This window comes from Ammospiza nelsoni, chromosome 1 (assembly GCF_027579445.1).
Source record: "Ammospiza nelsoni isolate bAmmNel1 chromosome 1, bAmmNel1.pri, whole genome shotgun sequence".
Taxonomy (NCBI): Eukaryota; Metazoa; Chordata; class Aves; order Passeriformes; family Passerellidae; genus Ammospiza; species Ammospiza nelsoni.
The window spans coordinates 129,980,043-130,007,939 of NC_080633.1; the positions used below are offsets into that span (position 1 = coordinate 129,980,043).

General features: G+C 46.3%; 1 protein-coding gene across 1 annotated transcript in view; it reads left to right on the forward strand.

Moving 5' to 3' along the window:
- The first annotated feature begins 13,055 nt into the window (after positions 1–13,055).
- The window catches only part of NCALD (neurocalcin delta), a 58,106-nt gene continuing 43,264 nt past the window's right edge, over positions 13,056–27,897 (forward strand). Inside the window, exon 1 of the mRNA XM_059478687.1 lies at positions 13,056–13,191. The gene's annotated coding sequence lies outside the window, so the exon portion shown is untranslated. The remainder of the gene's footprint in view (positions 13,192–27,897) is intronic.

Sequence of the window (27,897 nt, forward strand, 5' to 3'; positions counted from 1 at the left end):
ATAGATATATAGGTATCCAGTGCTTTGCAGTGTAGGTAAACTTTCAGTAGGCTCAAGGCCACTGGAGGGGGATGCCAGACCTGCCTGTCCAGGATGCCTGTGATGTCTGCAGTGCTGGTCACACACCTGCTGAAAACAACTCCCAACCCCCTGATCTTGTTAAGTGTATCAGCACAGTGGAGTTGGCCTGAAACATTTGCAACAGTCTGACTCTGGATACATTTCCACGCTTCTGGGACCAAAATCTGTCTCTAATAGGATGAACTAAGCAGTACCTGTCTGAAAAAAACAAATAGTTTCCAAATGTTTCAGGCTTGTTCACGTAAAGAAGTGTCTCATAAATATCACTGAGACTTTACAACTAACCTCTGATGTAATTCATTTACTGAAATCAGGGTCTGACTTGTAGGGTCTGTGCTCTGAACCATCTCTTCCAGATGTCTTCATCTCTTGTCTCACTGTGCCCCCAAACAGCTTTTGAAACCACTGCCCAAATCCAGTCAGACTGCCTGAAGTCTCTTCTGGGGAAATCTGCCCTGAAAATACAAGTTCCTCTTATTTTGTGAAAACTAATAGCTTATTAAAATAAATCAAAATTAACAATATTGCGCCCAATGATATCCAGAGACATTTCAGGCCTTCTTTATGCAGTTGAATCAGTTCAGCCATGCAGCACATGATGCTACCATTATCCATGTCCACGTCCAACCCCACCAATGTGGAGCAGCAGGAGGCTGAGGCAGAGCATAGCTGGCCTGTGGACCTGGGGGTGAGCCGGGTGCTCACAGAGGCAGCTCAGAAACAAAACGGAAGAACTGGAAGGGTTCTGGAGCTGTCTGCAGATGTGAAGGAGGCTTGGGAGCCTTTTAGTGAAGAATCATAGGGGACATGGAGCAGGTCTGGGGTCACTGTGGTAGGGAGCACAGGAGTCATAAACACAACTCTAGAGGAAATTAGGTATTGCCTTTGCCCCCTTTCACAGCAAAATACATTTGTTTTGACCAGTAGTAGGAATCAGTTCCTGCCTATCCTAGGAGCTTCCACTGTTGCCTTTCCTGGCATTATTTTAATTTTAGATGTATTTATACTGGCTTATTTTGCTTGCTGTTTCAAAAAGGAAAGGCAATGCTCATGATAAGACAAGGCAATAACTTTCCCCCTTCATTTTGGCCTGCTCCCTTTCTTTTGGTCAGCTACCTTGATCTGGTCCTGTCCTCTCAGTGTCATGGTGGCACTTTCTCTGTTGTGTAAATGCCATTTACTGTGTACCCACAGTTTAACTGCTTTATTTTCATTGTTGCTAACCCACCAAAGACCTTAAAATCCTCTGAAAATTACCCTTTAGCAATGTGAAAATCTCCTTCATCCAATTCATTTTCCAACAGAGGATTTCCAAGAGATAAATCCAGGCTTATTTTATATTGTTTTTGTTTTTGCATTGCCTAGTTATGAAAAGTTGCATGACAACAGTTCAAAACGGTGACTAACTCCCAGCACAGTGGAACTTGCTCTTTTTTTTGCCTTTTAGGAATGACTCGTGCCTTTTTTCCAGAACAGACGTACCTTTTGGTAAAACAATTCAAAAGAGATGCAGACAAATATGCAGACAGTTAAAAGAAATAAAATGCTTCAACTGTGTCTCCCTTTTATTGTGGACTGTAGTTTGAAGGAGTCACTGCTCTTTGCCAAACACAAATCTTGAAAAGGAAAGTTTTGAGTCAAGTCTAACCAGCCCAGCAGTAGGGTAAAAGGGGAAATCTGTCATTGCCTCCCTTGTGTCCTCAGGGAAGTGTCTGTGGGACAAGCAGGATGTGCTTGGAAACAGCGATGGCCACTGCTCCATAGCCACCATGCCTTCTTGCAAAATGTTTTTTAGCTCATCCAGTCTGACCAGAGCTGAAGGGAACAGAGCTCAGAACTAGCTTTGTTTCCTCCAGCCAGGCAGCTTGCCATTCCTCAAGCATCTCTGCCCTTCCTAGTTTGAGTTTGTCTGCCCATCTTCTGGCACTGTGATCACCTTGCATGTAGGCAACATCTTCACCACCATATTTCACCAGCAAAACGTTGCTTTTTAAGCCATTATAAATTAGAGCACTCCCAGGCTCCACCCTTGAGGAGCTCTGCCATCACCCACCTGCCAGCCTGCTCCAGGTTTCAGCAAGTTGTTGTCCACTGGCCAGTTCCTCCTCCAGAACCTCACAGTTCTTGCAGCTGGCATAATCTGTTTCCTCTAATGCTTACCCATACTGTACAATGTGGGGTGGTTTAGCAGAGTCTAGGTAAAAAACATTTCCTTTGGCCAGTAAAATCCTTTTATCAAAAGCAGATATTGCCTAAGCTGAATGCACCTGTTTTGTAAAGATATGTGCTTGTATTGTCTTCTTCTTTGTTCCTCCCTTAAAATCTGACTTTATGCTTTTTATGCTACATAGACCAGATAAAGGAACCCATATTTGTAAGCAGTCCTTTGATTACAGACAGCCTGAACTAGAAATACTTGTTAGAAACACTTGCTGCCAGACTTACTGTTTAATTTGCCAGGTCTTTCATTATTCTTTGATTCTCAGATACAGATCATTTGATCTTTTGATTCAAACAGATTAGAAGTCTTCAAAAGTTATTCCACTGGTAATACCCCCATACTCTGAGTCTGATGATGTACCCTATCTTTGCCCCTCTGTTCATTGTCCTGTTGTACCACTGATTGAGATGAAGGATTAAATTTGTTTTGGGACTATACCCAGATCATCTTTAACTTTGATGTCACCCTTTCTCTACACAGTAACTCCTCTCTATCTTTGTTCTTGTCTTGCTGGGCTGGCTTGAGGCACTTAAGTACTTGGGTGAGTTTCATTTGCAAAGTTAACATTGTTTTGGAACAGTCCTTATTCAATACATTTCAAACATTCCAAAAATGTATTTTTCACCAGTTTTGGGTAACATTTCATCAAATTCAGCATTAATAAAATGTCACTCTCCTGTTTGAATCTTCCTGAAGCAGATAAAACATGCAGCTGTAACACCTTGCGCAGCCCTGGAGAGCACAGGGCTCTGCTCTCCAGCCCCATGATGAGTCTCCAGGGACCAGGGCAGGGAAGGAAAGGACTGTGAAGGAGCAAACAGGTGCCACTGAATCCCTGGGAGGGTCTGTGACCACCTCGGAGAGGAGGCTGAGCAGGACTGGGTGGCAGCAGTGCTCAGACTCAGTGAGTCAGGAACAGAGATTCTTGCACCTACCTGTATTTGTCTTGTCTTTGCACCTTCTTAAAAAGTTAATGCATTTGTAGCCTAGAAGCCATCCTCAAACTGGGGTGGCATTCACCTCCTGAAGAAAAAAACAGGGTACAGGAGCTGGAAAATGCTGCTCTTGACAACAGTGATGAGGGGATGAAGGCGAGGCCTGGCTCGGCAGTGTCCAGCCGTGGCTTGTCATCTGGCTGACTGGAGTTACGTCCCTCTCGTGTCAGTGACAGCTTCACTCTTGCTCTGGTTTGTTTTGTTTTGATGAGTTTAGTTGCTGGGATTTAACACAACTGGGCGACTGTCCCACTCAGAGATAATGTGGGAAAGCAGCCACGGTTGTCACTCTCTGAGGAGGAGTCCAGGGCCATCTGTTGTGCCTGCACAGGGTCATCTCCACCAGGAGCAGGAAGGTATACTGCATGCAATGAGGCCTTTCACTCAAAGGACAACATAGTTCTTAGTACTGTTAAAGACAGATAGGAACCATAAATGCAGCAGTATTAGTGACTGGATCTTACAGAATTTGGTTGTTCCTAGGTGGTTTTATTTTATTCTTGGGGTATTTCTACATGTTTCTGGCAGGCAGCTGTCAGCTCTGTCTTACTTGTGCTCTGCAGCAAGCAAATATTATCCAAGTGTGGCTGCCTTCTTTGCTCAGTTTTGGTGGATTTTTTCCATGTAAACCACACTCATGTGGTTTCCAGTCAGTTGAAACCAGGGCACAGTGACCTCACACCTGCCAGCAAAAAACCATGTGTGCATGCATGCCCATGGAGGCAACTAAGTCAATGGAAAGACTGATTGAGTTGCCTTGTGGGAATCTGCCTTTACATTCCAGGTCACATGAAGCACTGTTGGGCCCAGAGCACATCTGCCTGTTCATTTGTGGGTCCAGCCATGGAGCTGCCCTACACACAGCATTGCTTTTATGTGGAGACAGAACGCCATAGCATCAGGTCTGGTTTCAGGAGAGACACAAAACACCAACTGGAGACTGGAAAGGTCTCAAACATTTGGCCTAGTGTCCAGAGGCCTAGCAGACTCCATGTTTGTCATCACCTGTGGGGAAGGAGTGGATGATGATTAGAGAGAGGGTATTCTGCTATTGTCTGCCCAGAGACTGACAGGTTTTGGTTTTGGTGCTGCCACAGATGCCTGGCCATGCAGTAATCACTCCTGCTGCTCTGTGTCTTCCTCTTGCTGCCCTGCCAGGCTGCAGAGCCTACATTCATGCCTTTGGGTAATTGCTGTGAGCTTGTACTGCAGGTATGTGCCCAACTGGTGAGTTGGGCACACACATCCATCCAGCTCACAGCAGGGCCATGGGCAGGCACCAGCAGCAGGTGCTGGAAAAGGCAAATGTGAGAAATGGGATGTCACAGGGATGGAGTTGGCCACTGCTGTTAGAGCAGCTGATCAGGCATGGCCAGATCCTTCCTCTCAGCTTGGACAAAGTAGGTGCTGAGGCAGTAGGGATGGTCTGTGTCCCAGCATGACAGCTCCTCTGGCTCCTACTGCTGTGTTTAGGAAATGTATGACAGATTTATCACCACTTACCTTTTGGATATCAAGGGGAGAAAGGGGAAGAGTGTATGTGATCAAGGAAAGGGCAAAACCACTTAGTGTAAGCCAGAAAACAGATGCCAAAAATGCTTTCATTCCTATCTCCTCAACAGCTAGTGACACTAGGAAACCTTTCCACGTTATCTGTGGAGGAAGAAGTCAAGGAAGCGGCTGCCAGAGACGCTGTATAACAACTGTACAAGGACAGCGAGCTGCATTCTGAAGAGCAGAACTCCAGAGCAAGCTGAACTGACCTTCTGTTCCATTCTGACCCGACCTTTTGTTCCATTCTGGCCCCTGCCTGCCCACTGATAAAAAGCCAAGCAAAGCTGGCAATTTAGACTTTACCCATCTAGCAGTGAGTAGAGATTAGCTGCTGGGGAGGTGCTGGGAAATCAGAAATCCAGGTTGGGACTGGCAGAAAACAGAAGCAGAACGAGCTGTTTATTGTATCCCAATTCAGCCCAGGGGAGATTCTCCTCTGGCTAGATAGCGTCTGGGTGGCAATCTGGAGCTGGGTGAGGAGGAGGCTGGCAATGACCAGCACAGCCCAAAGGCCCCATGTGCCCCAGGTTCTTCTGGGGAAGATGTGTGGGCAGGAGCCTTCTTTGCAAGGATGCACACAGGCACCATCCTGGGAGTGGGCTGCAAAACACCACCATCCTCTGGAGAGGAAAACAGGTTTCCAGTGCCAAGGGCTGGTATGACCTTGAAGGCTTCAGAGCCATGGGAAGTGCTGGTACTGCTGTGTCTCCATGAAGGAAGGATAACATCCTGCTCTCATTCCTGAGGGTAGGCAGTGAAACATGATGTCAAAGGTCTCCTGAAATTCACTGGTTTATAAACTGGGCTGTTCACAAACTGGTATATTTAACAGAAGTGTGACAGAGTATTTCCAAGTAGAACTGCAGGCTGGTGGCTGGTGATTTGCTCTTACAAATTAAATAGTAGCAGCTACTCAGATAAGATTAACTACACAGAAATGGACAGCAGCAACTCAGTGAAAGGGGAAGAAAGAGAGGGAGTGAAAGCACAGGAAAAGAAAAAACCAAAAACATTTGAAATTTGCCAGATGTGATTAACACTGCAAAGCATTTTTTAAAAACTGAAAGGTTCCTTCAATATATGTAGGACTAAAATACAGATGACTGAATTCCTGTTAGTGATTTCTCTCCCATTCTCCCTATTGGTGAAAGATTTCTTTGGGAGGAAAAGGGTATTTCTATCTTGTTTCTTTGTTTTTCTGCACCGCTATCTCTGTGCACCATTGGTTTCCATGATGCTGTCAGGCACTTGGGCTCTCAGCCAGCAAATGCTTAAGCACATGTGTAACATCCCAGCCAGTGTAAGGTTATCCATGTGCTTGGATGACTTGGGGTCAGGATCTTAATTTCTCTGCAGCTCAGATGTGACTGTGACACAGTAAGGAGGAGATGCAGAAAAGCCAGACAATTAGAAAATGTTTTCTGAGACCACAGAGCTCCTAGCAAGAGGGCTCAGGGCGTAATTTGCTACCTGAAATATTATTTCAGTCTGGATGAAAAATTGGTAAATCAATTGTTTTCCAGACAGTGCTGCTTTCAGGAATTGCAAACAATCAGCAAATTCAGCCCAAATGATCCAGGCTAGGTTAGACCATACAAATACCAGAGACCGAGAGGAGAGGGGTGGTCTGTCCCAGCCAAACAGGCCTCAAGGGTGAGGGAGGGTGACCACCACCAGGACAAGCAATGGCGGCCCCTCCTGCCCACACAGGTCTTTGCTGAGGGGCCAGTGCAGATGAAGACCTTTGTTTCCAAATATCCTTGGCTTGTTTTAAAATGCCCTAAATGCTTTCTTTGATCCAAAGTGCATTTTTTCCCTGCATGTTGCCAAGTAATCAATTCTTGATTAATCAAATTACTTTTCCTTGTTTTCTTTCAGTTTGGCCCCTGGATAAGGACACACAACTCAAGTGCATCAATTAATGGAAAGCATCCACATTCAGCAGCAAAATCAGTCTTCTGGCTGGTCCCTTAGGAGGCACTGACTGTGATTGCTAGATGATGGGATCTTTTTTCCAGCTAAGAATATTTCATTTTTTATTTAGTCTCTTAAGTTTTTCAGCAGGTCTCCTGGTGTTTCTGTGCCAGTGAGATGGGATTCCTACAAGGGTGATTCCACTCTGGCACACCTGCTACTGCCCAGACGCTAAATGACTGTTGGAGTAACCAACCTCAACTCCTCTCACTCTCCTGGCTGTGGATTAGGGAAGAGCAGAGGCTTGAGGTCGTTCACTACAGGAGGAAAGGGATGAGGCCACCCTCTTGGGGAGAGGTTTGTCACTGCAGGCTCCAGTGGTGTTATGACATCTGATCTCTGGGCCGGGAAATGGGTCCTGGTTCCTTTTAGCTGCTGGAGTTGTCCTGGAAGATGTGCAAGGTGGCCAAAAGTGAGCTTGTCATGGTTCAAGATGCTTTTCCCATCTACAGTGAAACTGAGGGAGTTTCCTAGAGTGGAGGTGAGGGCATTGCAGGGGAAATGCAGGAGAATAAGTCAAGAAAGGAGAGGATGTAGAGACACTGGCACAGGGGAGGAGATGCAGGAGGGATACACAAGCCCCAAAAGTTATCAGTTCCCACAAGGAAGCAGGTACAAGCAAAACTTTAAAAAGAAGCTGTTGCATATCTCAGCAGTAGAAACAATCAGGGCAATACTGCCTAAGGATAGACGATGGCACCATTTAGGCTCAAATGCCAGAAAAGTTGTTGCAGACCAAGTGATCCTTTCTACAGAATATGTCACAAAAAGGCAAATCACACTGCAGGAGCTTTTCCCACCCCTCAGCAGCAGCCATCAGAGGCCTTGGCTGGGACCAGCTCCTCACTGCTGATGCTTACACCCTCACAGCGTCTCCCTTCAGTCTGGGGGCTCTCCTCACCATTAGGAAGGGTCCTGGGGGCCGCTCCAAAGCCACTGCTGCAGTACAGGAAACAAAAATTACTGGTCTGGAAAGAAGAATCTTTCATCTCCCTGGGAACAGGAATCAGTGGCAGTAAAGGGTCATGACAGATCTATGGAGAGTGTAGGATCTTCTTACAGTGTTGCATTCCTGGGAAACCACCTTCCACCTGATTTGACTCAAACAATAACTCTTTCACTGAGCCACCATCAGTGAACAGAGTGGGCTGAACCACTTTCTCTTCTTGTTTTTGTTTCAAAACCCCCTGTGCTAGTAGTGCCATGACAGTTGTATCAAAACTAAAATGTCTTTTCCTGTGGGTTTTTTTCCATGTTGTTTTTCTACAAGAGCAAAAGTCAACATGACAAGTTTGCTGAGCCCTGTTTCTGTCTCTTTTTTATCTAGGTAACCAATGCCAATGGAAACATTAGCCACTCTTTCAAACAGCAAGCTGCAGAGGCCAGCAAAACACATGTGGTTTGTTCTTTATATTTATTACATCAAAATCATGCCTACTTGCCTTTTTCCTTCCTTTTATTTTTAAAAACAATAAAATGTAGTGGATGTTTGAGGGAAGATTCCAGGATGAAACACTTTCTGTTTTGATAAGAGGAAAGCCAAGAGTAGATTCTCAGCTGCTTGCATGGATGTGGCTCCTTCCTGAGAGCAGGGACTGATGCCAGGGAAGATCTAGTCTTTTGGGTTCAAAGAGCAACCCATATAGAGTTTCTGCTCCCTGCATGTCTTCCACTTAATGGGCAAACAAATGTTATCTATTGTTAGCTCTGCAGAGACAAAAGAAGTGCAGGGGGAAAGCTGGATGGTGCCCTAACCTGTAGTACTGCATTTGTGTGTAAGCTACTACACAAGTCCTGATACATGTGTGTTCTGGGTGTAGGTGTTTGAGATACCAATGTGTGTGTTATGATACACACAACATACCTTGCTGCAGCCAGTGAAGTTCTGGCAGACTGTCCATCATCTAAGGATGGAGGAGCCAGCCCCTGTTCCCTTGTTCTGCCCTCCATGGGCCCCAGACTTGAGGGGTGGGAGGATGGAGGTGCTCCCAAACGCCCGACAGAAACCTCTCCCCAGGAGGCATCCTGTTCTTGCCGCAGGAGGAGTCCCAGATGGATGCAATGCATTTGTTCCTCAGCAGGCTTCAGATGTTAAATTGTAGAATATTAAGGGTAGGAAGGAACCCCAAAGACCATCCAGTGCTGGCTCATATTCAACCTTCCATCAACCAGGACTCCCAGGTCCCTTTCTGTGGGGCTGTTTTCCAGCCTCTCATTCCCCAGTCTGTCTCTACATCCTGGGTTGCCCCATCTCAGGTGAAAAATCCTAAACTTTCCCTTGTTACACTTCAAGTTGGTGATTGTCCAATCCCCTTATTTCTCTTCACATTTGCTCCTTTTGATGCAGCCCAGGATTCAGTTGGCAGCCAGCTAAAACCAAACTTGCTAAACTAAACTAAACTAAAAAAAAAAATTCAAAATACCCTAAGCTTTCTGAACTAAACTAAACTAAACTAAACTAAACCAAACTGCTCTAAGCTTTCTAGACTGCCAGCTCATGTTGAGTTCTTCATCAGCCATCACTCACAAGTCCTTCTCTGTATAAAATATCTGGTTTGTATTTTTCCCGTCAGCGTCCATGTCTCATTGTTTTGAGCTTATTTGGTTGATTGAAATTGTAGAGGAAGCTGGTTTTATGTTGGGGGTTTTGTAATGGAAAAGTTAAGTTAATTCAGGGAATATAGGTTTTTCTGCCACTTCTTGCAGGATATTTCAGCTCTCTGAGGGACAGATGCTGTTGCTTTCATTTCTGCATCTCTATGCATGGCATAAGACTCCCTTGACCCTACTCCTGGAAAGCTTTGACAATTACACTGAAAGTAGGGATTCAGTCAGCAATTCAGAAACTATCCCTGTGGAGGAGCCACACCACTGGGGAGGTGCAGGAAAACCTCAGCCAAGCCTTGGGAACTGGAAACATCCAAACCTACACTGCCATTATCATATGTTCTTCAGAGCATTGGTCTTTTCTTTTTTTCACTTAGTATCTTTCAGCTGGCTGAAAATTATAACCCTCTCAACATATAATTAGTACCCCCTTATAAACACTATGCATGGTTTAAAAACTCCTCCAAGCTCTTGTACTGCAGCAGAAATATCCTGTAAAGGTGAGTGAAAGGGCTATTTTTATACTGGAAGATGAAGATGCTCTGCATGCACGCTTGTCTGCAGTTGTGGAGGAGCAGAGCAGGTGCAGGTCCTTGAGGGCTGGGGTTCTTGGTTCTTCAGCCTGGAGAAGAGAAGGATCTGGGGGACTGTAGAACAGCCATCCAGCACACAAAGGGGTTTACAAGAAAGGTGGAGAGGGACTTTTTACAAGGGCATGTAGTGACAGGACTAGGGGTAGAAGCTTTAAACTGAAAGAGTGCTGGCTGAGATTAGATATTAGGAAGAAATTTTTCTCTGTGAGGGTGGTGAGACACTGAAACAGGTTGCCCTGTGAAGAAGAAGCGGTGGGTGTCCCATTCCTGGAAGTGTTCAAGGTCAGGCTGGATGGGGCTTTGGGCAACCTGCTCTAGTGAAAGGTGTCCCTGCCCTTGGCAGAGGGATTGAAAGTAGGTGATCTTTAAGGTCCCTTTGAACCAGAACCATTCTGATTCTATAATCCTGCCCAGTTGTCTCTGCCAGCTCTTTAGGGAACCAGCAAAATGGTTTTTTTTAATGTATTGTGACCATCAAAATGCATGTGCTGTATTGTCCCCTTTTCTGAAAACGCTTTTATAAGAATTAAGAACCATTAAAATCTCTCAGGTGCATGCATTTTTGTCAAACCAATAGAAAGAAATGCACTACACAGTGTTGAGATATATCTTTTTAAGCTGCAAACCCAAATTTTATGTAGTATTGTACAAACATTGCCATTAAGTGAAAGAATACATCTGTAAGTTATGATACAATTTTATTGGTGGGTGTTGACATGAAGTGTCAGCCTTCTATATTGGATTAATATGTGGGATTATGTGCAACACATGTAGTAATCAGTGGGTTTTTAAAATTCATCACATTATTCTTGTTTTGTTAAACAGTCACAGGTTTCCTAGCTAATTGTGAATATCTTCTTTTTATGGCATGAGTTTTAGACAGTGGGGGCTGCCTTATTCTATTGTAATAACTCTTTTAGCTCTCTTCACTGCTTTGCCCCGAGGCCCAGGGGGCAGCTCAGGATCTCAGAGGGCTTTACCCCTGATACCAGGTGCCCAGGAAAGCTCCAGGGCAGTGCTGGTGCTGGAGAGGTTGTTGGTGAGCTGTGCTGGAGGTGCCCTACTCACTAAATGCTGTGTAAACCAGCGTTGGCTGTTGTTGATCCCAGGCTCACAAAATGATTAGAAGGGACCACTGGAGGTCATCTAGTTCAACTTCCCTGCTCAAGCAGGGTTCTCCAGAGCACACTACTCAGGATTGTATCCAAAAAGCTTTTGAATAGCTGCAGAGAAGGAGACTCCACAATCTTTCTGGGCAGCCTGTTGCGGTGCTCTGTCACTCTCAGAGTAAAGAAGCTTTTCCTCATGTTCAGGTGGAACTTTCTATGCACCAGTTTCTGCCATTGCCTCTTGTCCTATCACCTGGCAACACCAGGAGGAGCCTGGCTGCATCCTTTTGGTGCCCTCCCTTCAGATACTGATAGACATTGATAAGGTCCCTTCTTCAGGCTATACAGGCCCAGATTCCACAGCCTTTCCTCAAAACTGACATGTTCCAGTCCCCTAATCATCTCTGTGTCCCTTCGTTGGACCTATTCCAGGAGTTCCTTGTCTCTCTTGCACTGAGGAGCCCAAAACTCCACATGTGTCTCACCTGGGCTGAGTAGAGGGGCAGGATCACCTCACTGGACCTGCTGACCACACTCTTCCTATCACCCCAGGATGCCTTTGGCCTTCTTGGTCACCCTGCTGGCTCATGGACATTTTGTTCTCCACCAGGACCTTCCCTGCAGAGCTGCTTCCCAGCAGATCAGCTCCCATCCTGGACTGGTGGTCCCTGAGGTTCCTCACCAGGTGCAGGATCTGCATTCACCTCTGTTAGAGTTTCAGATGGTTCTCTGCCCATCTCTCCAGCCTGCCCAGGTCCTTCTGAAGGGCTGCACAGCTCTGTGGGGTATTGGCTGCTTCTCCCAGCTTTGTGCCATCTGTGAACTTGCTGAGGAGGCACCTGCCCCTTGTCCCAGTTATTGATGGATCAGTTGGATGATACTGGACACAGTATTGAGCCTTGGGGAACACCATGAGCTACAGGCCTCCAACTGGACCTTGTGTCACTGACCACAACCTTCTGAGATCTGCTGATCAGTTTTCTTTCCACCTCACTATCCACTCATGTAGACCTGATGAGCTCAGAAGCATTTTCTTGTTGCTGACATTTTGTCTTTCCTCCCTGCTTCCCACAGGTGAAAGTCTTTTCCTTCTCCAGCATCTTCTGTGTCCTTCTCCTGGCATGTGCCTGTGTGATGGGGCTCTGGTAAGGTGGAGAGAGAGAGAGAGGAAAAAAGGAAATTAGGAGGAAGGAGTGGATTTTAGCTAGAGTTACAAGGAAATTTGAGACACTGGTGTTGTGTCTCTTCCTGCAGGAGAAGGCTGCACAGGTGAGTCAGAATCAGATGGAGGCATGCACTGCTTTGTCTCTTTCCCATGATGTTTTTTGGGAGCAGCTGGAGAAGCATCACATGCAGGCTAGCAGAGGGACCAGCTACTGAGGCCAGGCAGCTCTGGGGCCAGCCCCGCACGGCTGATGCCCTCACCGCTCCAGCAGGACCGCTGCTGCCTCGCCCGAATCTGGGCACAGTGTGGGTGACCAAGCATGTGTCACTGTGGCTATGAATAAAACTTCAGCTGTGTGTCACTTAGAAAGACCCTAATTTTAGCTAGCCAGCGTGTCACTGAGGTGCCCCGGCTCCCTGGCAGCGCAGCTTTTGTGCCCCATCATACAAGGTGTATAATGTGTGTTTTCCTGCGGGAGTCTGGGGGTGCGGGAGGAAGAGGAGGAGCGCGTTTCCCACAGGGACAGGGTTAAGGGAGCAGCCGGCGCGGGCAGCCCCAGCGAGCCCGCGGTGTTTGCCTTGTCCGGGCGCCCGCGCTGCCGCGGCGTGCGCGCAGCGTGACGGATGACCCGTGGAAATCATTGCGGAGCAGGGCTGGCGTTGCCAGGACAACGGCGGCTCCCCGGGCCGGGCCGGGCCGGGCCGGGCCGTGTGACGGGCGCCTGACGTCAGGGGGGCTGAGCCTGCGGCCCCGGCCGCGCCGGCAGACCGGGAGAGACAGAGCCCGCTGGATGCTGCAGCCATCCCCGCCACCGCCGCCGCCGCCGCCGCTGCTGAATCCCGGGGGCTGCCGGAGCATGGACTGCTGAAAACTTGCATTTCTGCAGCGTGAGGTAACCGTTTGCTTTGTGTTCTCATCAGGTTTGGTTTATTTTCCTTTAAAAAAAAAATAGAATAGAAAGAAGCTTGTATCAGTGACTGATATTTTTTTTTCACTTGTTTGTTTTGGCTGGAAGTTTGCCTTGATGAACAAATCCAGCGCTATCAGATAAATGCAAAGCGGCTTCCAGTTACTAATTCTGTGTGTAGAGGGCAAAACGGAGTTAAATATAGATTAATGATCCATGAAAGGAGAATAAAATGCTATCGCTCTCGTTTGACACTTTAGGAATATAAATGAACGCGAGTAATCCTAGACTAATGCATTCGGGAGTTAAAAGAAATGGTGTTTAGGCACTGTGTTTTTTATACCTCTGCTGGAATTTGTTGTTTTTTAATTCTGCCCGGTTCAGGCGGGTTTGTACCCAGTGTGTCCAGTGAGGGGGAAGCCAGCAGTCACTGCAGCCAGGAACAGCTTAAAATCCAACTCTCAGAGTTCAGCATTGAAATCATCTTTGTTCGCGCGGGGTCCCTGCGCGCTGCCCGGGCTCTCTGCCCTCTCCCGGGGCACTCCTGCCTGCATGGTCTTACAGAGGAGAGAATCAAAACCTTCCTGAAAAATTGTCTGAAATACGCCGAGAGAGCGGCGTTGCTGCAACACAGGCTTTTACCCATTTTCTCACAAGCACACACACACACACACAGGGCTTGTTTATTCTCTCTCTCTCTCTTTTTTTTTTTTTTTTTTTCTGTTGTACATTGAGATCAGTTAGAATAGCTAAAAAAAGAACTGCAGCATGAGCAGCATGATTTTTCAATCACCACAGTGACTGAAAAACGAAATGCTATTTGGGTCTTTTTGTACAAACAAGAGGGAGTTTGTGTCTGTTTCTGTATTGCACTTACTCCGAGGTGGCTGTTGTGGGGAAGGATATCCCAGAGCTCCTGAAGTTTAGTGCCACAGGCTGAGTTTGTTTGTGTGGGAACATATAGATTTGTTTTAAGAACAGATTACAGCTGAAGCATCATGTGCATTGTTTCCTGGAAAAGTATGTTAGATCTTTCTTATCTTCTCTAATTATACACTCCTATTCCCTTCCTCCCAAAGTTCAAAGGGTTTATCGATAATGGTAATGATTCTCTAAAGCAGCTGCTGGTCTAAAACAGTGTGGAGCTACCAGACAATTTAAAACACAGAGCAGTAAAAGATTAAAAAAAAATCTATAACAATTATTCTCATGTTATCAAATGCAGCATAAGTAATTCTTTCAGAAAGAGAGCCAAGACAGATATTAAAACTGAAGGCACTTCTCTAAGGAAGTTATGGCTTAGTGCTCTGGATTTCACTGCATTTGGCATTCTTAGCAGAGAACAAGTATAAATGCTGAAACATCTGAAATGTCTAAACCATTTCATTTGGTGTTATCTCATCAGTCTTTTCCAATTCTACTGATGCCCTAAGACATTATTGTTGGGGGGGGGTGAAATATTTCAAATGGTCTTTATTAAATTCTTCACCTGATGCCACTGCACCAGTGCATGGGGAATCTCTCCTGGCTCCTCACAGGTGAGTTTTACCCAGGTTTGCAGGAGCCTGGCACCCTATGTGCAGCCTTGCCACGGGCAGTGAGCAGGCCCTGGGTGTCCCTGCCCAGTGACCTGCCTGGGCTGAGCTGCTGTGGGGAGATGTGTGCCAGCCCGGGGCTGAGCTGCTGTGGGGGGCTGTGTGCCAGCCCGGGGCTGAGCTGCTGTGGGGGGCTGTGTGCCAGCCCGGGGCTGAGCTGCTGTGGGGAGCTGTGTGCCAGCCCGGGGCTGAGCTGCTGTGGGGAGATGTGTGCCAGCCCAGGGCATTCATCCTCCTCCCTCTGCATGTGAGCTCCCAGAGTGCAGTGATGGGCTAGCAGGGGAGGACAGGGAGGTGGTTTATACAGCCCACCACCCTCTGAGGTCTGCTTGTTTATCAGCTTATACTGCTGGGGTAAGTCTGCAGAGGGACCAAGGTGTTGAGTGTGGGGACAGATTTGAGCTGAGTGGCACCTGCCATTCAAGAGAAGTCATTCACCCTCACATCTGCAGGATTTGACTCCATGTGTAGCTGCTGTCACCTCCCAGACTGAACTTGAGTGATGAGGCTCAGTGTGGGCTGAGGCTCGTGTTCATTCATTTAGGCTTGAATACAGTGTTCTGTAGCATTTGATGCCTTGAAACCACCTGTAAGGAGAAAAATAATTGATGCAACTTTTGCTCAAGAGCTATTCATTAGAAATGTCTTAAAAATATGGAATAGGGATACTTTTCTTTAGTGATACTGAGGTAGTGTTGAAAAGCTCTAACTTGACCTTAGAGTGAAGGATGGTAAACTGCTTCACATTTTAGCAGGAGGGTCCTGTATGTGCTGTTGCAAGAGGTCTGAGAGGCAATGTCATAGGGGAAGCAGGTAAGTGCCAACTGAGGTTGAATGTGTCCTGCCTGGCAGAGTGACAGCTCTGTCCCCTCTTAATGAGTCTTTGGGGGGTTTTGGCATCCCATCACCAGGCTCTACCCATTTTGCCCCCGAGATGGGAATGAGCTGTGGGCAGGCAGCTCACAGGCAGTGCCGGAGTCTGCAGCTGGAGGTGACACAGATCCCTGCTCAGGAGAGAAGGGAATGGTGTGTGAGAGTCATCCTGGGGCTATGTGCCTCTGCTTGATGATTTCATGCTCTTGTTGTCACTGGTCAGCTCTGTAGCAAACCCTTTGGACAAGCTCTCGGGGTTACCTTGGCAGTGTGTGAAGCTGCCAGGGAAGATCATGCTAAGCATCCCTCCCTCTCTGAGCTGCCATGCTTGCACCCAGCAGGAGAAAAGAGCAAACAGCCTGTAGGCTCCTTCCCACCACCGAGAGGGGAAGGGGGCTGCATCCTTCCCCTTCTGCCCGATGCCACAGCTGACACTGCCAGCTTCCCTGGGCTTGAAATCCTCTGACATAAAGAGAAAAAATGTGAGATGCACATGGGCTTGGCAACACTCCACCTCCTTTTAGGGAGTCTAGACTGACCCTCCAACTTCCCATCAGCCTTCATGTCATTTGCAAATGTCACCCCCTTTGCACACCCTCGAGGGAGGGACGATCTCTTCCTCCAGACTCCTTGTCCATGGCAAAGGGAGAGCAGAGCAGCAATTCCCAAGGAACTGGAGCACTGCACCTTAGGAAAGAGCTTGGCTAAAGTCACATCTGAGATCTCCTCAAGTCACTTCTCACACAACTGCATACAGCAGGGAAATCAAAACCAGATGTGAGCTGTTGATGCCTCTAGCCTCATAATAATAACGCACTCAGTGTGCTCTACCTTGATCTGGGTGAGTTGATGGGCAATGACAATCTAAATTTAGGCCAGAATCATAATAAAACCTAAAAGCCCCTTGCAGTGCAGAGCACTACTCCTTGAATTTTTTCAAACAGAATGCGATTTCTGCTGTCTTTGTAAAGGTCCTAGCTACTGCTAAGGCAATATTCATGGGGGGGAATAAAATCCTCTGTAGAGGGTGGCAGTTGTCAGTGGGAACTGATGCTTCAGTATGGAGTTTCAGGATCTTAAATTACTTATTGCAGAAGTTGGTTCCCACTCTGCTAAAAATCATTACATTGTGCTAATTTAATGTCTGCATCAACATTAGGAACAACTGGTTTAAATGATAGCTGATCTGCAGTAGAGATTTGGCATTTTAACCAGCAGTTGTTTTTCCAATTAAATACAGATGCCATACGTAGGATACTCTGAATGCAAAATAAAAGCTGACCTGGCTGTTGGTTCCAAGCTAAAGCAACAAAAATCCTAACTCTGGAATGTTTTTGGTAGTCATATTTTAGAAGTAATCTTCTATGGTGAGCCAAAATCTGTACAGCCAGCTATAGTCAGATAACAGTTTAAAAAATAGACTATGTTTTGGCTGTACTTTTTCAGCTGTTAAATTTATCTTCTTAAATAGCAGGGAGTATGAGTTGAGGGTTGAGAAACAGTAATTTTGTAATTATTTTATATGGATTGAATTATTCTGTCATCAAATTTGCATTTCAGACAGCATTACAGTATGAAAATATAATTAGAAACTGTAATTCAGGAATTGCTGAATGTGATATTTCCCAGAGGGAGCACTGTGAAGAAGCTGCCCTTACTACAACTTTAGAAAATGTTGAAATCCTATAGGTGGAAAATGTGAAGGCTGAGTTGTAAAGTTCCTCTCCCTTCTGTGGTCTTCACATACTGTCAGTTCTCTGCTTAACTTCATTTTTTCATAAGATTCATTTCCACAGAATCATCTAATCATTACGAGCTGAAGGGCTCAGATCCCGTTCTGCTGAATTTCAGACTGGCTGTGCTGATAGCTGCTGAATTGCTTTCAGCCACAAAATGACACTGAGACAATGTAAGGATCTGATTTACATGCAGAAAAACCAAGAAGCTTGTAGTTTGGTCTGAAATGCTGGTTTCAATTTGCCCAGCACCTGAAATTCCCAGCCACGCCTCCTTTCACAGGAGACAGCTGAGGGTGGGTCTTGGTTTAGCTCTGTTTATCTTCTTTTGTAGTTCACTCTTTTTTGCAGTATGTGTTCACAGTGTTGTGCAAAGTTTTAGCTGTATAAAGCCCACTGATGTCAATCCTTGTGTTTTTTATTCTTGTGATAATCTATGGCTTTTCTTAGACATACTGCCTGGAAACAAACATGTCTTGTGTTTTTTATCTGGGCTTCATTTGACAAATCCCATGTGCTTTTGTTTGAGACATGCACTTTTTAGGAGAACATCTCCATGGCCAATTTTTTTCTCACCACCTTGTTGGGACATTGGTCAGGTCCTTATGTGAAACCATGCCTGTGGTGCACAAAGCAGGGATGGCAGTGGGAGGAGACAGAAGCTGAGGATTAAGACCATTTCCCATGGCTGCCCAGGGCCACCTTCCTGCACCCAGCCCTGTCACTTTGCCCGGGTGCTGGGGAAGGTGTCTGTCCCATCACTCACATTTTGGGTGATGCACATCCTGCCCCCTGTGTCTGGTATTTGCAATATGAGCATAGGACAGGAGCTCCAGGGTGTCACTGCAGATGGCCATTTCTGTAAAAGAGGGTGCAGTAAGCCAGGTTGGCTCTTTAGGGACAAGTGGCCTTGCTTGAAGTGCAAGTGCTGGTTTACAGGTGGGACATGAGCAGTCCCTGAACATCACAGCTGCATTTTTGCACATTTACTTAGGAACTGCAAAGGAGCAGGAGGCAGCATTTCAACTGACTGTGTCTGCACATGGGAGCTGAAAGGCTTTGAGACAGGTTTATACCTGCCACGTGTGTCACAAAGCCTCTTAGCTGTGTGCTGAATTTCATTGTCAAGAAAATGGGCTTTGGGAGCAGGCCAGAGCCAGGCTGTCCAGCCACAGGGGCATAGTGGACCAGGAGGGATGGGATGAGGGGGAAGGAGAGCCCTTGGCAGGGCTGACTGAGTGTGTGCTGGCAGGATGTGTCCAGGGCAGGCTGATGTTCTTGCACTGCTGCATCTGCCCATGCAGGGAGCTCTGGCATCTGCAGAAGAGGCCACACAAGACTTTTTGCTCCATGAAATGGAGCTGTCTGAAGGAGTCAGGAGAGTGAAATACTCTGCCTGTGTTAGCAGTGCTGCAGTGATGTTGTTTAGCTGCCATGTGAGGTAGCTGTGGCTAACAGGGCTGCTCTCTCTTCTGGGCACTGGGTTCAAAGTAGGGCTGGAGGAACACTGCACACTCACCCCCTGTGCAGTGCCTGCTACTTGAGAGCAATAATTTCACGCTTGTTCTACTTTTATAAATAGAAGAGATCAGATTTTGGAGACATCCAACATTACTTGTAGAGAGGTTTTATTAGACAAGCAGATCAGGTGGTGGTTTACAGGCTATCACCCAAGAGAAGACAAATTAAAGCTGAAGGAGGTCAAAATTGGCTTCTTTCCTTAGCAAATTCCCTCACTCCTAGAGCAGCAAGGTTTCCTGATCATGCCTCACACAATCTTTCTGCGTCTCCTCAGGACTGCAAAACCACAGTGGATCCACATATGAAGTGTGTAACTTCAGCTGAATAACACTTAAAGAGATTTCATTAAGCAATTCAGCCTGAGAAATTCTAAAGAAATATTCTGCTCACGTTGTGCTCGCAAATCCAAGATGCCAGGGGGACGTGAGCACAAAGCTGTTGATTATTTCCACAACTGCTCTGTGCTTCCTATCTCAACAGTATTCTTTTGTGCAGAATGGCAGCAAGATTGCAGAGTCCTTTTTAGCTTTACCATCTTCACAAGCCCAGGTCCAATTAGAGCAATTATATCGCAACAGAAGCACTGTCTGTTGTCCTCTGGACCTGTCTGTCAAGCATCCTATTCATCACTGTTTATCATGTATGAGGCTTTTCATGTAAAGTCGTTCTGACCCTGCTGAAACAGTCCCACCAGAAGGGTGGCCTGTGTTTTTATTTCACAGGCTGATGTGGTTGAGAAGTGTGCAAAATTATGGCTGGCCAAGGATTCATCTTTCAGTCTAACCATGTTCTCCTCTCACTTGAATATTATTGCTGGTTTGACACAGTACACAGCTTTCACGTTCAACTACTTCACTTCACCCTTCACTTTCAATTACTTTACTGCTAAAAATTGAGGACATTATCAGAATTCACAGTTCTTCCTTGCCACATTCAAGGGTTTCCTTAATCAAAATCCCCAATGTGAACTGCAAGGCATGTAATGTTTGATGGCACATGATATTAAACCACTTACAGCTCTGATGTCTGTGGGGACTCTCTGGTCTCTGAGTTACTGGGTAGTGGGAACTTCTGCAGAAAGACCACTTGTGTTTTGCTTTGCCTCTCCTGACAGGGCCTGATGAAGGAGCTGAGTGAATCCTGCTAAGGAAGTCCCCTTTGTCACCACTAAGGTAGAAGCTGAAAAGTAGAACTCAGTGAAAGGCAGAAGTGTTGGGACTTGGGAAGGTCAGAGGGAATACAAAGAGGAACTCTTTCTGAACAAAAAATAGATATTTATTTTCTCATACTGCTCTTGGAAAGGAAAATCCAGGGAGCAGTGTTTGGAGTCGTCTTTATGAAACAAAGAGAATTCTTTCTGACAATTCAGAAATGAGATTGCCTGTGAGAGAGCACCCCTGTGCCCACTGCTGCCTCCATGGCATCCATGGGAATCCTGGCCAACATGCACAGCAGCACTTGGGCAGAATAATATTGCTTTAGGAACTGAAAACATGAGCTCAGACTTTGGTAGTTCTTCCTCCAGTATCATCAGGGCAGTGGTTCCCCCACATTTGTTTCCTATTTTGCCTCTCTTCTGCTAGGTTTTAGCCCAGAAGGGCTGCTTCTGTCAGGAGGAACTGCAGGGCCATCTGCAGTAGAGGTCCAGATGTCACCTGTGCCTTCCCTTGGCACAGGGTGCTGCAGGCAGGAGAGCTGTGCCAGCCCTGACCAGGGCTGCAAGGAGACCTGGCTGATTTGGCCACACCAGTGGCAAGAAAAAGTGAGAGCTGATGAAACAGCAGTATAACATGCTCCACATCTGCTCCATGGGGGTCTTGGTGAATTTGTTAAAGATGAGTTTACACTGCTTAACTGGATCTGCAGCCTTGGCAGATTCAGTTTCTTGTCTTGCAGTGATGGTGTTTTTGCTGAGAGCCTGGGGCAGGGTTCTCTGCTGCTGTGCAGAGTCAGACCCCTCCACTCACGGTGGACACATCATGTTTGTGATGCCTCAATTAGAAAAATACAATTCTTTCAGAGATGGCAGAAGGTGACAGAATCACTAGCAGGGTGACTGCTTGCCTGATTTTCATTCTTTTTGTTAGACACTGGGACCTTTGCAGAAACCCCTGCCTCAATTCAAGGAATCTGATTAGAAATTGAAGAGTATTTCACTATTAGTTCACCATGTGCCAGTTATTAGTAGGCTGTGGTGTTGCTGAGTAAGGCACACCCTTCCTGCATGCCACTCCCACCAGGCTGGCAGATGGCACCCCAAACGGGGTGTTGGGGAGGCAGCTGGGAGAGAAGGAGTTAAAACAGGCCACAATTGCTAATTTGAGACATTGTCAAAAATAGCAGCTTTTCTTTTGTTTGCTGAATTCCCCATGCTTTTACAGTGCTATTCCTATTATTCATTTCTTTCCCAAAATAACATTTTTAAACAGAAGAATTACTTGAGTGGGGAGAAGAGGGGATCTTCAGGCCAAGTGGGACAGCTGCATGCCCCTGTGTCTGCAGTGAGGCATATTTCGGTATTCAGGCAATTTTAGTTCCTCCCTGGCAAGCCCAGTAATTCCCCCCTGACAGTCCTTGCTTCCCAGGGGCAAGCATTGGGCAGCGTGCTCATGCTGTCCACTGTTTTTATAGCCCAGCTTGAAAAGAAGCATCTCTTGCTGGTGGATGCTCCTTTGAAGAAGGAAAGGATGCTTTTGGAAAAATAACCCCAAGGACTAGTGATGCAGGCAGGTCCCACTGACCTGGGAGGCAATTCCAGCCCTCAAAGCACCTTGTGTGTCCCACCCTTGACTGCTGGCCCAGGAAAGCAGCTGCTCTGGAGGGGCTCCCTGACAGCACCACCAGGGCCCCCTTGCCCCTCACAGTGAGGCATGCAGCCAAGCACAAACAAGGTGAGCTCCAGAAACAGGTGCCAGCAGCCTTCCCCTAGGGCTGCAGGGAGGGATGGGAGCAAAGAAGCCCTGAGAGGAATTAAAAATTAAATGCTCGTGGCAGTGAGTTCCTGTCACCACATCTCAGCTGTGCACCTTCACTGTGGCTGGCTGGCTGCCCAAGCCCTGAGCAGGAGCAGAGAGAGGAGCATCCCATTCTCACTGCCTTCCCTGGAGATCAGCCAGCTCTCCTGTGGCCCTCATGGGAGGATGAGGAGGAGCTGCTTCACTGCTGCATGCTCACAGAACTGACCAGAACAGGCAGCATGTGCCTCCTTGTGGGTATCCCCTGAGCCCTGCTGCAGGCGTCACACCCAGAGGTGGCCGGAGCCAGATGAGTCAGATGCCTCTGAACAGGTGCAGCTGTCCAAGTGTGGGGTGCTGAGGAGCTGAACTGGCCATACCACAGCCCTCCCTGTGGTCTGGAGTCTGCAATAACCCCAGCAACAGGTGGGCTTAGTGCAGGTGGGGGCTGAGCCCACAGACTGGCATTTGGGCTGCAAGGGTCAAGCCAACCAAGGCTGGCATTTGGAGGTAGAAGGGCTGAGCTCCATGGGGACATTTGGCCCTCCTTGGCATCCAGTCCAGCTCCTTGGTGTGCACATACCCTGAGACCCCTTCAGAGCCCCAGCAAATTCATCACTGAGCCCAAGGCCGCTTGCAGAGCATGTCCCAAATGATTTGAACCTTGGGTCTAGTTCATAATCCCCTCCTAATATCCCACCCTAGGTAAGCATTTACTTCCCCAAGCCTTGATATTTCATGTTTTGACACTAACATTCAGGTAGATGTCAGGCTATCCAGCTTCCTGAGATATTGTGTCTGTACTATGGCCACTGGCTGTGTCCATAATAAATGAAATAGGGGGCAACGCCAGCGCCAGAGCTCAGAAGCCAAAATCTCTCTCTGCAGAGCAGTCCCTATCCCAGTCCAGCTCCCAGTTAGTTCCTGTGTTCCCAGCCTGTCCACTGGCCTGTTCCAGGGGGCAAATGGCACAGAGTCACTTTTCAGGAGGGTGCAGAGTTCAATAGCACAGACAAGGGAACTTCTGTGCCAGCTGGCCCCAAGGTGGGGAACGCACCCTCATGCCTTTGCTCCATAGTCACAGGTGATGTGGTCAATGTCATCGTGCATAACTGGGTGAGAATCCTTGGTGGGGGAGAAAAAGAGCCTTAAAAATAGAAAAGTGTTTGTTCTGAAGCCCAGGTCTAGGTAGAGCTCACGAGCTGCAGGCTCTTGCGCCAGCCAGGAAATCAGCCCATTGGAGCATGACAAAAAGGCTGGCAACTCCAGTCTGTCAAAAACATCAGTGGGGTTCTAATAGGACCAAAGTGGAGGGAATGAGGAACATGGCTGGAAGAAAGGATAAAGAAAAGTCTTTGGTCCAAAGAGAACCAGGCTCTTTACTCCTCTGTTTGTACAGAGGAACATTATCGTGTACGCTGCTGACCTGACTCTTTGCAGAGTGTGGGTTTGATGCTGATTTCATGTTGTTTCTCAGTATATACTCTTTCCCCTGTGAGGCTCAGTTTTAATTATTTTCTAGTTTACAATCCATTTATTTTTAAGATATGAAAAATGCATAGGTCAATATCCACTACTGTTCTACCATTCCTCCAGAATAAGTAAATTGTTATTATCTGTATTAGCCTTCTCAGCAAGAGACCAACAAGTTCCACTTTTCTAATGCTGTCTCATGCCTAAAATCTGTTTCCCAAATCCTCTTTTGCCTGAAGTGAGCACTGTGCACTGCACAATGCACTCTCCAGCTCCCTGGGGACTGCCCAGCCCCATGTACAGCACTGCCTTTGCCACACAGCACTGTCAGGAATTTCACATTTCTCTCTGCAAAGAAAAAAGTGATGTCCAGGTGCTGTCCTCATAAAACTTCAGGGCTGAAAGAGGTCAAAAGCAAAGGACGCTTCTGAATGCAGTTTTCTCCCAGTACTTCTGTTTTGTTGAATTCAGCCTTTATGTTTTTGACCTTGGAATATAATGTCAGAAGAGTTTGAGAGAGCCAGGGGAACATTTGCCTATCTCTTTGCCTGCAGCTTTTCAGGTAGGTTTGATTATATTAATTACTTCCTCTGTTAGACATGGAGTGTCTTCCACTTTCCCTGAATTTCATGTCTGGTGGCAGATCACTTAGTGCTACATAGAAGCCATCATATGGAACTCTGATATTATCTGCAGATTTACATCAAAGTCCTGCAAAGCATGAGGATACTGGCTGAAAACTTTTGAACAGTGGGGTTTAGTAAAGCAGGACTTGGGTGTGACTGTGTGAAAGTGTGAAGTTTTCCCTTTTCACTTGCAAACAGGAGTTGCTGTGCTTGTATTGCTCCAAATAATACAGGGGATTTGGGAAGATTAGCATTAAGACAGTTTTTCAGAGTCATTGAATATGTTTTAATCCTTATTAGGCTTGAGCAATTGGCTCCCAGTGAACTCACAGAAGGAGAAGTATGATTAAAGATCTGTCTTGCGTGGCCTGCTGTGCATTTATAGCTCTGCAACTGCTCTCAGTAGTAAAATAGAAATATGTCTTTCAAAGGAAAGCTCAACAACAGGAAATATTTCTTTCAGAAATATGAACACAAGTGTTTCTCCCAAGAATCATCAGATAAAAGCAAAAATGTTCTTAAATTTCTAGTTCCACTAAGCACCTGGCTCTAATCTGCAGTTCCGTGACTTTGTTCATTTTTTAACTCAAATGGGATCCTATTTTAAGGCACTGTTGTTTCATCTGATAATAAAAGTCTATTCAACCATTCATGTGTTTCATCAGTGTTTGCTTTTCTTGTTCCTTACCATATTTTGTATTTTTCTCCAACCTTGCCACTGAAGAATCAGTGTTGTCCAAATTGCCGCTGCTCAACTGGACATAACTCCCTGTTCCTTGCTCTTTGGAGTTGGTTACCTAATTCTGCTGGTGGGTAATTTTGATAAAGATTTCACAGAGTGCTCAATTTGTCTGCACAGATGATAGAATGACAGGTTTTTCTCCCAGCCGTTGCAGAGGTTTATGATTGCTGCTTCTCAGGTGTCTGGCATGAATGAAAGTGGCACCGTTGTGGGACATGCTTGTTATTCAGGCATTAGCCTTGAAAAACCCCAGATTATTGATTGCATGGTTTGTCATGTCTGTTTAAGCACACTATTTCTGAAACTGCTCCTCCTCCAATCAATTAGAAACTCCATTAAACTGGATAAACATATTAAGAAAAGTAAGAGATTTCCTCAAGGAATCTTTATTGCATTTCATTATAAACTACTGAATCTAATATACAAAGAAGATTGCTTTAATTATAAATGGACAAAAGAAAGATCTACTCTATGTTCCCACTAGGCAACTATCAGCAACATGCACCTTCTTCATCAAATGCAGTCATGACCAGTAATTAGGTTTGGTAGTTCTCCCGGGAACAGCAGTGAACTGCATTACAGAGCCCCCAAGAGACAATGACATCAGGTGGGTTTGTTAGGCTTTGTGGTATCTGTTCTCAGCTATTTTTTCTTGCCCTGGGGAAATTCATGACACAGCCATAATGCAGGCAGAGGGTTCAGATGATGAGCTGCTGATCTCCCCATGTCATCTCCAGCCAGTTTCACTGCACCGGGTGCTGCCCTCTGGAAGCTCAGCGGATGGCAGAGAACTCTGGTGGCCCTCTGTGCTTGCAGACACATTCATGGCTGGTTTTTGTTGTGCAGGGGGAAGTGCCTGGTGCCATTCACTGTTTTGTACTTTAGTACTATTTCAAACACCAAGCAAACAATTTTCAGAGGAGAAGAAGGAAGAGTTCAGTCCAAGGTGGTGTCCTAGAACAAGAGCTCCCTGCTGCCTGTGTTCTTCCTGTTAGGTGGACGTTTGAAAACTGAGTGAAGGTCTGATAAGCAGAGGAATTCCTCCATATCTGTCATGGTGTGGCTTGGGAGGGGGCATGAGGCAACATGGTGCCTTCCCAGTGTCACAACTGAGACAGTGCTGGGCATGCCCTGAGGCAGAAGGATGGCTGCCAGGAGGTTTAGGTGCCTCTGAGTCCAGCTAGGGTCAAGAAATGCCTGATGAGAGTCTGTTCTGTGCCATCCTCCTGTGAGTCTCTGCCAACCCAGGAATCTGGAAAACTGACCCCAGCTAGCCCAGGAGCACATGACCAACTGATAAAAAAGTCATACAGATGAAAAAATCCTTTCTCCCCTCTTCCTGTGCCTCTGTTCAATCAACACTGTAGTGCAGCTGTCACCCAGTAATTTCAGTGAAGTCATCAGAACTCTTCAGAAGAAAAGAACAGTATTAATAAATTATTGTGTTCCTTAGAGGAGACAAAAGGATGACAATAAAGAGGTGAAATTTTGTAGAAAGCTTGAATTACTCAATACTGAATAGAAACCAGGCACGTCTGTAATTCACTTTTGAAGAAAATATAAAACTTACTATTTCATGATTTGGACTACAGCCTGCTAATCCTCTTGACTCGGAGGTTAAGCCCAACCAGCTGTGACTTTTATTGAGGTTACTTGTAAATCTTAATTTCATTTAAATTTTTTGCAATAATGTATTGCTGCTCTCAGTGCTGTCTGATGCCTGAAGTGACAGAGCTGGCCAGCTTTCCTGACCTGTCTGTTGCATCCTGGCACTTGTGCCTCTGCTTGCCCAAACCTCCCCTCACATTCCTGCCACTCCCCATCGCTGACGAGTGGTGGGGGGTGATTGCGTAGTGCAGAGGAAGATAAAGATATCACAAACTTGTTTACTTAACATCACTGCCTTTGGCTCTCCTCATGGTGATCTTCTGTGCCAGAAAAACTGCATGCTTGGTTTTTTGGATGCTGTTTTCCTTCCAGAAGTCAGGACAGACTGACTCCCCCAGTCCACTGCAGGTATCCATGTCATATAGACCCTATTTGTGGAGTTTTAAAATTGCATTTTCCCATGGCTTTGGCTCTTTGTCTTGTGATCTTTGAAGAAGGCTGTTCCACAGACTTTGCTGCTCTAGTGGTTTGAGATTTGCTTCTCATTCCCAGCCAAAATTTATTATGGCTAGTTTATACCCATTTGTTCTTTTGCCAGCATTGTCCTTCAGTTTAAACAGCTTTTCTCCTTCCCTGGTGTTTACCCCCTCTGATGTATTTATAGACTTCAACCATATCCCCTCTTGGCCTTTCTTTAGCAAGGCTAAACATCCAAGTGCCTCTGGTCTCCTCTGAGAGCACAGGCTTTCCATTCCCTTATTTGGCTTAATAGCCCTGCTCTGCAGCCACTGCAGGCCAAAATCCCTTTTCCTCAGCGTGTTTTCCTGGCCATGTGCTACAGTAATCCAGGTGAGCCCTCATATTTCCAAAACCTGCTCATTAAGAGCATTGGTATTTCACCCTCCCTGAACTCAACAGCTTGGTCTCAGCAGGCTCATTAGAAAGCATCACTTGTGTCCTGCAGGACACATCATATTGGTGCTTTCCTGTTATCTTGTGACTATATAAGTCCTTCAGCTCTTCCTCCTGCTCCATCATTTCTAGTTAAGAACATCAGTTCTTGTCACTTGTCCTTCACATGCTGCATTTTGCAATAAGGAATTTCATCCCTTTGCTCTATTCCAGTGCTAAGATTGTCCCATTCTTCTTGTGGGGTGGCCTGGTGTCCACCTGATGGTGCCTGTCACCTTGGTGTCATCACTGCTTTGAGATTATGCATCCTGGCTATTAATTAAAATGTACAACCATCCCAAGATTCAGCTTGGAAGAACCCTACTGCAACCACCTTCCACCTGAGATTTCTCTTATGATTTCAATTCATGATCCTGAAAGAGGAAACATCTGCCTTACTCTGTCCAGCACATCCCCAGAGGAGACATTTGCTTTGATTTTACCCAAGTGGATTCGAATCAGCCTTTCTGTATACATCCATGTATCTGTTAGAAATGAATGCTTTTGTACTGGTTGGAAAGCCAGCACAGGCAGACTTCCTACAGAGCTTCCATATAAGGTCAGTCCTGCCAAGAAACTTCAGTTTTAACCTCTAACATTTCTACAGTTTCA